The sequence below is a fragment of the Propithecus coquereli genome, unplaced genomic scaffold (assembly GCF_000956105.1).
Source record: "Propithecus coquereli isolate 6110/MARCELLA unplaced genomic scaffold, Pcoq_1.0 Scaffold238, whole genome shotgun sequence".
Lineage (NCBI taxonomy): Eukaryota > Metazoa > Chordata > Mammalia > Primates > Indriidae > Propithecus > Propithecus coquereli.
The window spans coordinates 718,671-729,184 of NW_012147930.1; the positions used below are offsets into that span (position 1 = coordinate 718,671).

Genomic DNA, 10,514 nt, shown 5'->3' on the forward strand with positions numbered 1-10,514 from the left:
TTTTCTGAGTCCAGGAACATTCGACATTAAGTGTCTGTTGCTCTTAGTCATAACTGAGTTCTTTTGGGAGATGATCTTATAATTTATTCGAATGCAAGGTGGTGGTTAACTTGGTAAGGTCGGCAAGGCTTGGCAACAGGAGATGCGGAGTTGCCTCACGCACGGTGGTGATTGGAATGCTGACATCGCGCCGTCCTGAGTTTTAGCTGCCACCTGTTTTGATGGAAAGCCATTTATTGCCACTCACGGCTGAGTGGGGTTGCCTCATTAGTGACTTTGAGTTTTTCTCTTAGGCTGCTTTAAGTGACATTTAACTATTAGTGAAAATTCTGCAGACTTTAGGGGCAGCTTCTGCTGAGACTTGATCCTCAGTCCAAAATGAAATTACGAGCTTTTCTATGGTTTCAAAGAAAAGCCATTAGTAATCATTACGGCAGTGGCTGTGTGCAGGCTGGTGGCGCAGCTGTGAGCGAAAGGGAAGAGGAAGCTGGCATTAAAACTCATCAATGTCATTGTCCCAACAGAGCAGAAATGAGTCCTTCATTTAAGCAGCCTTCAGATCCTGTCATTAGGAGATGGCTGGAATGTAGAGTTGAGTGTGCTTTCTTCAGAAGTAAACTTTCAGAGAATGAAAAGAATCTAGAAACTGGGCAAACTCAGCTCACCCGGTTTCGTGGCTGACTTTCAGGGCACTGACCTTGAGTCTCTCTGTGCATGTTCCGGAAGCAGCTCCTGTTTGCCCGGACGGGTGCTGGGGACGGGAGCTCTGCGAGAGCTCTGCAGAGGGGGTCTCGGTGCCACACAGAGCTCCAAGAAGCCTGGTCCCACGCATGTCCCTCCTCCCCACACAGGCTGCCTGGGGAGCGTGGCCCGGGCTGAGTCTTGCAGCTGGGAGCAGTGTGCGGGCTGCAACCCTCCATCAGGTATACTTTGGGGAGCTCATGCCCCCAGGGCCACCCCGTTCCAGTGAGAGACCTACAGGCGATAAACACTGAAAACATACCAGCCAGGTCACCAGAAGCTGTGTGGCCAGTGGTCAGAGTAACAGGGAGAATTTGGACATAAACTTCACACGTTTCCACATTTTCCCGGGTAAAAGTTACATTGACCCCACTGTCCACTCCCACTCCCACCCTGGAGCACTGGGGCTCTGCAGGGAAGCTGGGATCGGGTCCTGGGCAGAGGCGGGCGCCCCCGGCCTCCTTCCCGCTGGTCTTGGTCCTCCAGAGAGGTGCAGAAGTTCTGTGTCTCGGGCTGAAGTTCCGTGTCCACCTCCTCTGACGAAAAGGACTGTGCTCTACACGGGGCGTAGTGGGTCGTGGGGGGCCTGGCTGGCTACACCACGGAGGATGCGGGCTCAGCGCTGCCGCTCTCCACAGGGAAGCAGGGTGGGGCGGTGGGGAGCCCGTGGTACCCGAGGAAGAGCACAGCGGAGCAGGAGGTGCTGGCGTTCCCGGCACCGTGGATAAAACACATCGTTTCCTTTTCTTGGCGTGTATGAGGTGATAATAGTATCATGTCCCCTTACGCCACGAAATCCAATATTTCCTTACGAGCAATATCCCTTTTCACGTGTAAACACTGTTTTTCCTTCTACCCAATACTTCGAAGGCTTAACTGTGTCCAAGTCAGCGTGACCAGGAGACAACTCCCTCCGCCTCCCCAAAGATGCCGTTTGTACTTGGAAGAGCAGAAAACCCACCTGCTGAAAGTGCGTCTTCTCTGCTGCTTTTCAAACTTTGCAGCCGCGTTCATGGGCCGGGTCCTTAGGAAATGCGGATTGCTCTGTGCAGCCTCCTCCAAACAGACGCCGCCGCACGGTGGGACGAGAGCAGCTCCGACACTGGGGCCAGCACGTGGCTTCGAGGAGACCTGTCCCCTCTGTGACTGCGCAGAAGGCACCTGGCCTCCCAAGGCCTCAATCTCTGCGTCCGTGGAACTGAAGATGGTAGTTCCGGGCTTCACTGCTGAGTGGTCGGGGCAGTAAGTGAGGTCAGGAAGGCGTGCGTGTTTGCAAAAGTGCAGACAGATCACTACACACATCTTTCTTCCCTCGTTCTCCCCAAGGAGTGTTTGTTCCTAGGGGCCACTCCTTGGAGAGCCCTGGTGGTCCTGGTACCCACCCTGACCTGCCGAGACTGAAAAGGGGCCGAGGTCAGCGTGAGTCTTGTGAACTATGTACAGTGGGAGGAGGGAGAAAGGCAGGCACTGGATGCCGGTGACTCCAGGGCTGGATGCCATGCCGGGCGCACCTGCACGGAGAGACGTATTCTCCCCAGACGTTCACTCTGCTGCTTACCCAGCTGACACGTCAGACTGAGCCCCTTCCCTTCCCGTCTGCTGTGCCGCTCAAAGTCTCGGATTGGAGATCCTGCCCCTGGAGTCTTGGGGCTGGCCTGGGGCTGAAATGGCGCCAAGGCCCCTCCTCAGTGAAGCGTCTGAACGCGCACCGCACGTCAGCCATAACGGGCTGCATGCACTCAGTGAGGCCAAGCCACATCTCCTGTAAGTCTCTGTGCTGATGTGAAATATTCGGCTCTGGGCCCTAGGGGGCTTTGCAGCCCCACTGAGGGGGTGTCTTTGCTCCCCAGGACAGCAGATCGTGGGCTCCTGTTGTCTGCCAGGCTCAACCGCCAGCCCTTGTGACAACATGCTAAGTGTCTCCAGCATCTGCAGACAAATGCTGCGATTCACAAATTATCCGAATTCAGTGCATCTCTGGTGTTAAACAGTGCATATGTGTGTCTGCACAGCACTGCCAGGCCCCGCGGCCACTGAACACCCGCAAGTCTGTTCTGACAGCCTCCGAGCCTGAGGGATGGGTCCGTGCACAGCCCACGTAGTAACAAGAATGAACAGCCACACCCTGCGTCCAGACCACCCACAGAAGGTGCCTCAGAGCCACCTCAAGTACCCGGAAACTTGAGTCTGCCTATTAAATGGAAAAGCTGCCGTGTCCAACGGCTTCCACAGACGTCAGTCACCGGGGAGTCGTGTGGCCCACCTGGCACTGTCCAGTGTCAGTCCAAGAAAGCCCTGTTGAGGAGGGTGGGTGCAGAATCCCTAAAGGAAGCATCACCTGATCTCATCCAGATCATGGAGACCTGGCCCGTGAAGAACAGAGGAGGGGCCTCGCTCTCTGACCCCCACTTCCTCTGGGCCATGGCGCCTGAGGACCGGTCCTGAGGGAGCATCGCACCCGCTTTCTCCCTCCAGAGAGGATATGCATTTCACGGCGCTGACATGACTCACACGTGACAAGGGAAGGCAGACGCAGGGCAGCCCGTGGCGTGAGCAGGACGCCTCATGGTTTATACGGTGCCGTCACAAGGATCTCAGGTCCATCCGGACCCCTCTGGGGCACAGGGGAGCAGGATGGGCATTTATTTGAGACTTGAGGGTGATTCTAGAGACGAAAATGCCCCATCACGTGCTTAGTTAGTGGCAGATCTGTGGTCTCTTGGCTGCGCCCAGCGACACATAGCACAACTGATCCACTTTCCTGGCTGAAGTGCTTTGCACTTGTAGAATTAGGTATTGACTCTCGGAAGCACCAGGACACAGACACAGGGTGGCCTGGTTATGGCCCACCCGGAAGCAGTTTGCAGGGTCTCCGGGTCACTTGCTAGGAAGCACTGTGATCATTAAGTTTCAGTAGGTAAGAAAAACAATTCATAAAGTGAATTCAGCCGGAAAATATTGTCAGTGAGCAGTTTGGAGTCAAGGAAAACCCCACCAAGAGCCATAACTGCAAAGACTGTGTTTCTCCAGCGAAGACTAAAACTCATTAGATGCATTCAAATGTGTAAGTGGATGATTTCCAAAATGTTTCAGTCTAAGGCACATTTCTATTTTTGCTAAGAAAATGTGATGGAAATTTGAGTATGATGTCCGATGTAGGTGCTATTAATTTTACGGCGTTGATTAATCTCACACGTGTGATCTCTGCATTTGCCGCCCCACCTGGCTGGGGAGTATTGACTTTGGACGTGGGGAAACACAGATGCCAAGTGAAGGAAGCTCACGGCCACCCGACTTCAGAGTGTCTGCGAGCACAGCTAATAGGGCTGCTGTTCCGCTGCACCACCCAAAGTCTACGTCCTAGATCAGACCACTCATCTTTCACGATTCTTGGAGCAAATAATCCTCTTCCTTTTCAAGGAGGGCCGAAGAGAGAAATATCCAGAAAGGATGAGTTTTCAGGTATCTCTTACATGCGGATGGAGGTAGTTGGGGTCCCTGACTTCACCAAAATGGGAATTTAGTTTGAGAGCTGTACGTATCTTCCACATTTCATCCACTCATCATCAAACCTTTATTGGCACCCACCGTGCCAGACGTGGGGTGCAGGGGACACGGGTCTCACAGCCTGCGAGTGTGGGCAGCGCGTTGCCTAGACGAGTGATCTGGACTGCGGTTGGCGTACGGTGGGAACACACTAGTCCCCTCTTATCCTTGGGAGACACGTTCCGAGACCCCCAGTGGGTGCCTGAAACCTCGGGCAGTGCAGACCCCGTACAGACTACGTCTTCCCCTGTGCAAGCTTACCTCCTAGGTGCAATAGGAGATCAACAACAGTAACTCACAATAAAATCGAAAAATTAAAACAGTATATGTCATAAAAGTTATGTGAATGTGGTCTCTCTCTCTCTCTCTTATAATACCTTTTGTGCCGACCTACAAGCCGCGGGAGGGAGACAGAGGTCAGGGCATCACAGTACATAGCGTAGGCTGGAAACGCAAACCCTTGCTGGATAAGGAGTCTGTATCCCCCAGTTCCCCCAGCACAGGTGTTGAGTTACCTGAGCCAGTGAAGAAGAAGTGACACCACAAACAGGAACTTTCAATGGCCTGAACCCACATCATACTCTAACTGTGAAAGGTTTTACCTGAGTTCAGCTGCTTCCAGGCAGAGGTAAGGCAGGCAGCCGATCACCTCTTCCCACAAAATTCAGGGCTGAACTCCAGACACACCTGCTCATCATCCTGGGGTGCTGTTCTCAAAACAGTCAGGTGTGTTCCTCTCGCAAGGCTGTGGTCTGCCATGCCGGGCTGCGCTTCAAGTGGAGTGCTCAGCTTTGCTAAGCTCCATGCGTCCTTCTGTCCCAGTCCTTGCCATTGTTGTTAGCGGAGCGTTCCTATCTGTGATTTCAACAGTGTGATGTGAACTTATCATTCAAATTCATTCTGTTAAAGCTTGTACTTTTTTTTCCTTTGTATGGATTTGTGAGTTGAAACTAAGGGTACCAGTGAGATCTGTGATTGAGGATTTATTGTTTCGGTCTATCTCCCAGATTCCATTCTAACCCAGCTAACATATACTGTGTCTTCAAGTTAATAACATAATGCGACTTAGTCTCCATGGAAACTGTGCTTAATTAGAACTGTCTACTGTATTTCTAAACAAATGAAAAAATTCTGGCATTTGGTTCCATATTAGACTTAATGCAGTTCATTAGCAGGAAAACACAACCTAAAATGTGCAAAAGGTGCTGTTAACTTTGAAAAAGTGGGTTGATGTATGCTAATTCATTTGGACTGTCTTGTAAAATACGTAATCCAGTTGAGATGAACATTTATTGTACATAGACATTCTTAAAAGGCAGTGACTGGGAGGTGCCACGCACGGAAATTCTACTACGCGTTTATTGCCGTGGAGACCCCCAGTGCCAGATCTGCCACCTTCCTTCCTAACTTTCTGTTGACTCACTGAAGACGGTAGATGCTGGTTTGCTGAGTCGAAGATGGCGATAGCAGTGCATGCAGGCTCCACCACAATGCACTAAAACGAACCCTTGCAGACCGTAGCATGGCTAGCCGTGTCTCGTACCACAGGGAGGGAAATGCAGCATGTTGCCTCAGAGCCTATGCATGAATCTTGGGAGCCTTCATACATGCATAAGACATGCTAGAGTCTGAACATGCAATTATATTTGGAATTATACTTATGGGTATGTGCCAAACTATCATTTTGACACATATCCCATGGATAGAAATATGTTTGCAGGTATATGTAAGGTATTCCCAAAAGATCTCTCTCTGAGACTCCCTGGGTCCATCTTCGGACTGGTTTAGACTGGCTCTCTGGCCTCAGAGCATCCCTGGGCATCTCGCTGCCTCTAAATGCCCCACGGCACGTGCAGAGACCAGGTGTGAAGAGGAGGTGCCTGGTTTGCCGGGCTCAGCCCAGGATGAGGAAGGCTGCGGGATGCCTCTCTAAGTCCAGCTCTCCAGGGACTAGTGGGATAAAATCTCAAGTCCATGCATCTCTGCACAGCCTCTGTTTCCCCACCTGTGGAGGGAGGACAGGCCAAATTACCCCAAGACCTCCCACAGCCACACGATGATGTCATGCTAAGAAAGCGGTCTCTGCTTTTGTGTCATGCATAGAGTGAACAATTGAAAATCAATGCCAGTAAACTAGAATGATCTCCCAGCACAAGGAAATGAAATTAGTGTTTTGGGCAAAATGGACCTGAGATGGACTAACATTAAGCATTAAAACAGTAGCTGCGGGCTTTGAACATTGCAGCATGAGGCATTGAACTACCACACTGAGCGTAAAGCTATGTGGACAGTAAGGAAAGCCTCCGTCACGGCTGGCGCGGGGCTGCTGTGGGGCTCCACTAGCTGTGTGGACCCAGGGAAAATAACGTGGGGCTGGTTTTGCGCAAGTCTGCTCTAATGCAGCCCAGGGCTGATAAATCCTAGGTTAAACCAAAGGGGAGGCCGAGAATCTGTTGGATGCACTATTTAAGTCAGTGCCAGGACAAGAGAAACACGTGTGTCTGTGATCACAGTGCTGTTTTGCAGAAAATTATGGCTGTTTCTGAGGTTATTGGCACAAAACACGGGCTCTGAGCAGTGGCATTTGAAGAAACGAGAGGGTGTCTTCAAGTTTGAACTGTGCCGATAGCAAAGGATTTTGCAGATGTGTGGTGATGACTGCTGTCTACACCGGGAATGTATTAAAGAGTGACTTTCTTTCTGTCTTTGCAGAGGAAGAAGGCGGAGACCTGGTCCAGCCGGGCATCAGCTTCCCAGGGCCGGCGGAGGAGGACCTAGGTAGAGTACCAATACCTGCTCCTGCTACCCCCGGGCAGACAGAGCCCCGCACCCTCCCGCATATCCAGTGACTGGGGAGCTGCCCGCATGCCTGTGTCAAGCATGTTTGCCTTTAGGGTGGCCTAAGAGGCACTAAGTAAAAGACGACAATTGTTTTTTCAGAAATAGTAGTTTATAGATGTTATGGACGCTCTAGGTGAGGGAGGTCGTTCCGATCCTCACAAACCGAGGGAGGCCATCACTAACATACCAGTGCACGCCTCCAGGTGTGACACGACCTCTCCCTCCTTTGCTCCTTTGTAACCAAAACTTATTCTGAGTCAACCTAAGGGTGCAAAAAGCTCTGTTACTGGACGTGGGACAGCTGATTTCTCTAGGCAAGCCCCACACACACGTTGGTTTGGACGCTGGGCACCTTCGTGTGCTTTCTTCCCAGAGAGCTCAGAACGTCAGGTTATTCTCCCCACTGCTCCTTAAAATCACGTGGAAATTTCATTTTTATGCTGCCACTGATATAATGAAGCTGGTGTCATTTGGCCACGAGTTATTTGACGTGGAGTTACGCTTACATGAAAAAGGGCAGACGCTCCTGTTAGAGATGTGAATTGTTGAGTAAAATCAACGTCGAACAGTGACTGAGAGAAGAAACCCTACCATGGCTCTGAGCTCCTTGCCCTCGTGTTCCATCTGACCTCAGAGGTCCCCGGCTTCCTCCCTCGCGTCCCTGAGGGCCATGTGCTGTGGCAGAACTTAGGACTGTGTCGTGGACCCTAAGTGCTGTTTATATGTACGTTTCGATTTTTTAGGATCTATTTCAGGCTGTTAGCCGGTGGATCTGTTGCTCGTCTGAGTGGCCCGGAGAATGGTGCTGGAAATTGAAGGGGTCCACTTTGTATAGAGCTGTGGTTTCTTTTAAAGACAATTGCAGTCAGAAAGGTTTGCTTTTCGATTTAAAATTATGAAAACAGAGTTGTAAAAGTATGACCACACATCATCCAATGTGATTAAGTCCTAAATTCATTTCTAACTCGACATGCTAAGCAAACCTTTCTTTGCTTAGAAATGTGCAAATAAAAGTATTTTTACTTATTAGGAAGGAGTAATGGCTATCAAAGTTGGATAATTATGCATCTTTTTAAAAAAATTTCCCTCTGGCAAAACTCTCCTTGGCTGCGAATACTCACCGCCGGCGAGGAGAGGCTCCGGATGGACGTGACGACTCGCGGACTCTTGTTCCACTGAGGCGTGGAGCAAGGCTTTTACAGTGAGGGGAAAATGCCAAAATAGGTGAGAAATGACCATCTTTAAGCCACGTTTCTGCGGCGGCAGGAATGTGAGGCTCGATGCGCTCACCTGCCTGAGGGGCCACCAGGGCCCTGAGTGCCCGCGGGGCGAGACCTTCTCTTCTGTGACAGGAGACACCAGGGGGTTGTCCCACGTGGGGACAGGCACCTGGGGAGAGCGCTGCAGACAGAACGGGCACAGAACTGAAGTTGATCGTAGGACTCAGGTGGACGAGTGTGAGTTCGTTCCACAGTCACGGGAGGTGGGCACTGAGGGGAGAGCCGGGGGTGAAGGAGTCAGATGTCACACGGTGGCTTTGTGCAGGTTGGTGGCGGAGACAAACAGTAATTTTTTATCGTGGCAAAATACACAGCGTAAAATTCACCCCCTTGACCCTTTTTAAGTGCGTGGTTCAGTGGCATCGAGCACATTGGCGCCATTGTGCGTTGTCCCACCTTCCATCTCTAGGACTTTTTCGTCTTTCCAAACTGAGACTCTGCCCCGGTAAACACTGACGCCCCCCAGCCCCCGGCCTCCCCCACTCCACTTCCTGTTTCTGTGGATCTGAGAGGATCATGCGGTGCGTTTGCCTTCGTGACTGGCGTGTTTTACTCCGCAGTGTCTTCAGGGCTACTCCATGTGTGGCAGGTACCAGAATCCCCTTCCTTTCTGAGCCCATTGTGTGTGTAGACCATGTTCTGTCCGTCCATTCGTCCCTCGGTGTCCACTCAGGTTGTTTCTGCCCTCGGCTGCCGTGAACCTGAGTGTGCAGACGCCTCTCCCCAGCCCTGCTCTTTGGGGCGCAGCCCGGAGTGGGGTGCGGGGTCACAGCAAGGCTGCGGCCACTGCCTCTGAGCAGCCTCCGCACGCTGCAGGGACAGAGCGTGTTGCAAGCTACCTCTACCGTCTGGCCACGAGGGGGGCTGGGTCGTGCGAGTGAGAAGGAAGAGTCAGATTTTAGAAGCTGTGGAAGGAGAGGTTTGGCGGCTCCTGGCTCTCGGGAGCTCTCAGACGAGGGCTGGTGGTGGATAGGGAGAACCTCACTCACCCTCCGGAGTCGGGGAGCGTGGAGGAGCCACCTTGGGTACACAGTGACCGGCGTTGCAGGACTCAGCGCAGACGTGAGCCTTGCTAGGAAAGAGGACGTTTTGGTTCCAGAAATTCTTTTTAGCCCATTCATTGAAATATTAGATTTCAACCCTGAAGCCTGGTCCCCGTGGCCAGACATTCTGATACATTCGACTGAGGCAGCACTTGGTTACCGTTATCTTTAAACGTTCCCTACTTGATACTTTTTTCAAATGGGGGAATGCTTTATTTTTATTTTTTCTAGCTTTATTGAGTTATTATTGACATATAAAAATTACATATATTACGGTGTACAATGTGATGTTTTGATATCTGTGCACATTGTGGCATGATCAAATCAAGTGGCTATGTGATTAACACATATCCACTTTCTCACATACTTAGCGTTTTCCTGTGTAGTGAGGACATTTAAGAACAACCCATAGCAGTTTTTAAGGATACAATACGTTGTTACTAACTGTGTCACCATGACGCACAGTAGGTCTCTTGGAACCATTCTTCCTGTCTAACTGGCATTCCGGACCATTCTGTCAGCATCTCCCAATCCCCCCACTTGTCTCCCCGGAAACCACCGTTCCACTTCCTGCTTCTGTGAGTCCGACTTTTTCAGGTCCACATGTGGGTGAGATGGCGTGGTGTCCGTCTCTTGGTGGCTGATTTCACTGGTGCATGTGCTCTGGGTTCGCCCTGTTGCCGTGAACGGTGGCGTCTTCTGCTTGCTGAGGCGGTTGGTCTCCTGCTGCGCGTCCGAGCCACACTTTCCTCATTGGCTCGTGCCCTCAATTCGCTTCCTTCCCACGCACGGAGGAGTGCGGTCTGCACACACGGTTCTCATGTGCCCCAGGGTCGAGAACGCTGATATGAAAAGTATGAAAGGACAATTAACAGAAAAAGCCAAAAACACAAAAAGAAAGAAAAGGAGTAGGGAAGAGAGATGGAAGGAAGTCTAAGTTATATACCCAATGTTATTTTATTAATAATAACTAATCAGGAGAAAGTGGCATAGTTTTAGACGTTTATTTTTCCAAGCTGAGTTTTGCAATTTCCTCATCTCTAAATTGAGAGGGTTAAATGAT

The 10,514-nt window shown here is 51.0% G+C and overlaps 1 protein-coding gene across 1 annotated transcript in view; it reads left to right on the forward strand.

The window, feature by feature from the left end:
- The first annotated feature begins 7,007 nt into the window (after positions 1-7,007).
- DLGAP2 (discs, large (Drosophila) homolog-associated protein 2) overlaps positions 7,008-10,514 on the forward strand; it is a 95,364-nt gene continuing 91,857 nt past the window's right edge. The window contains exon 1 of the mRNA XM_012645887.1: positions 7,008-7,065. The gene's annotated coding sequence lies outside the window, so the exon portion shown is untranslated. The remainder of the gene's footprint in view (positions 7,066-10,514) is intronic.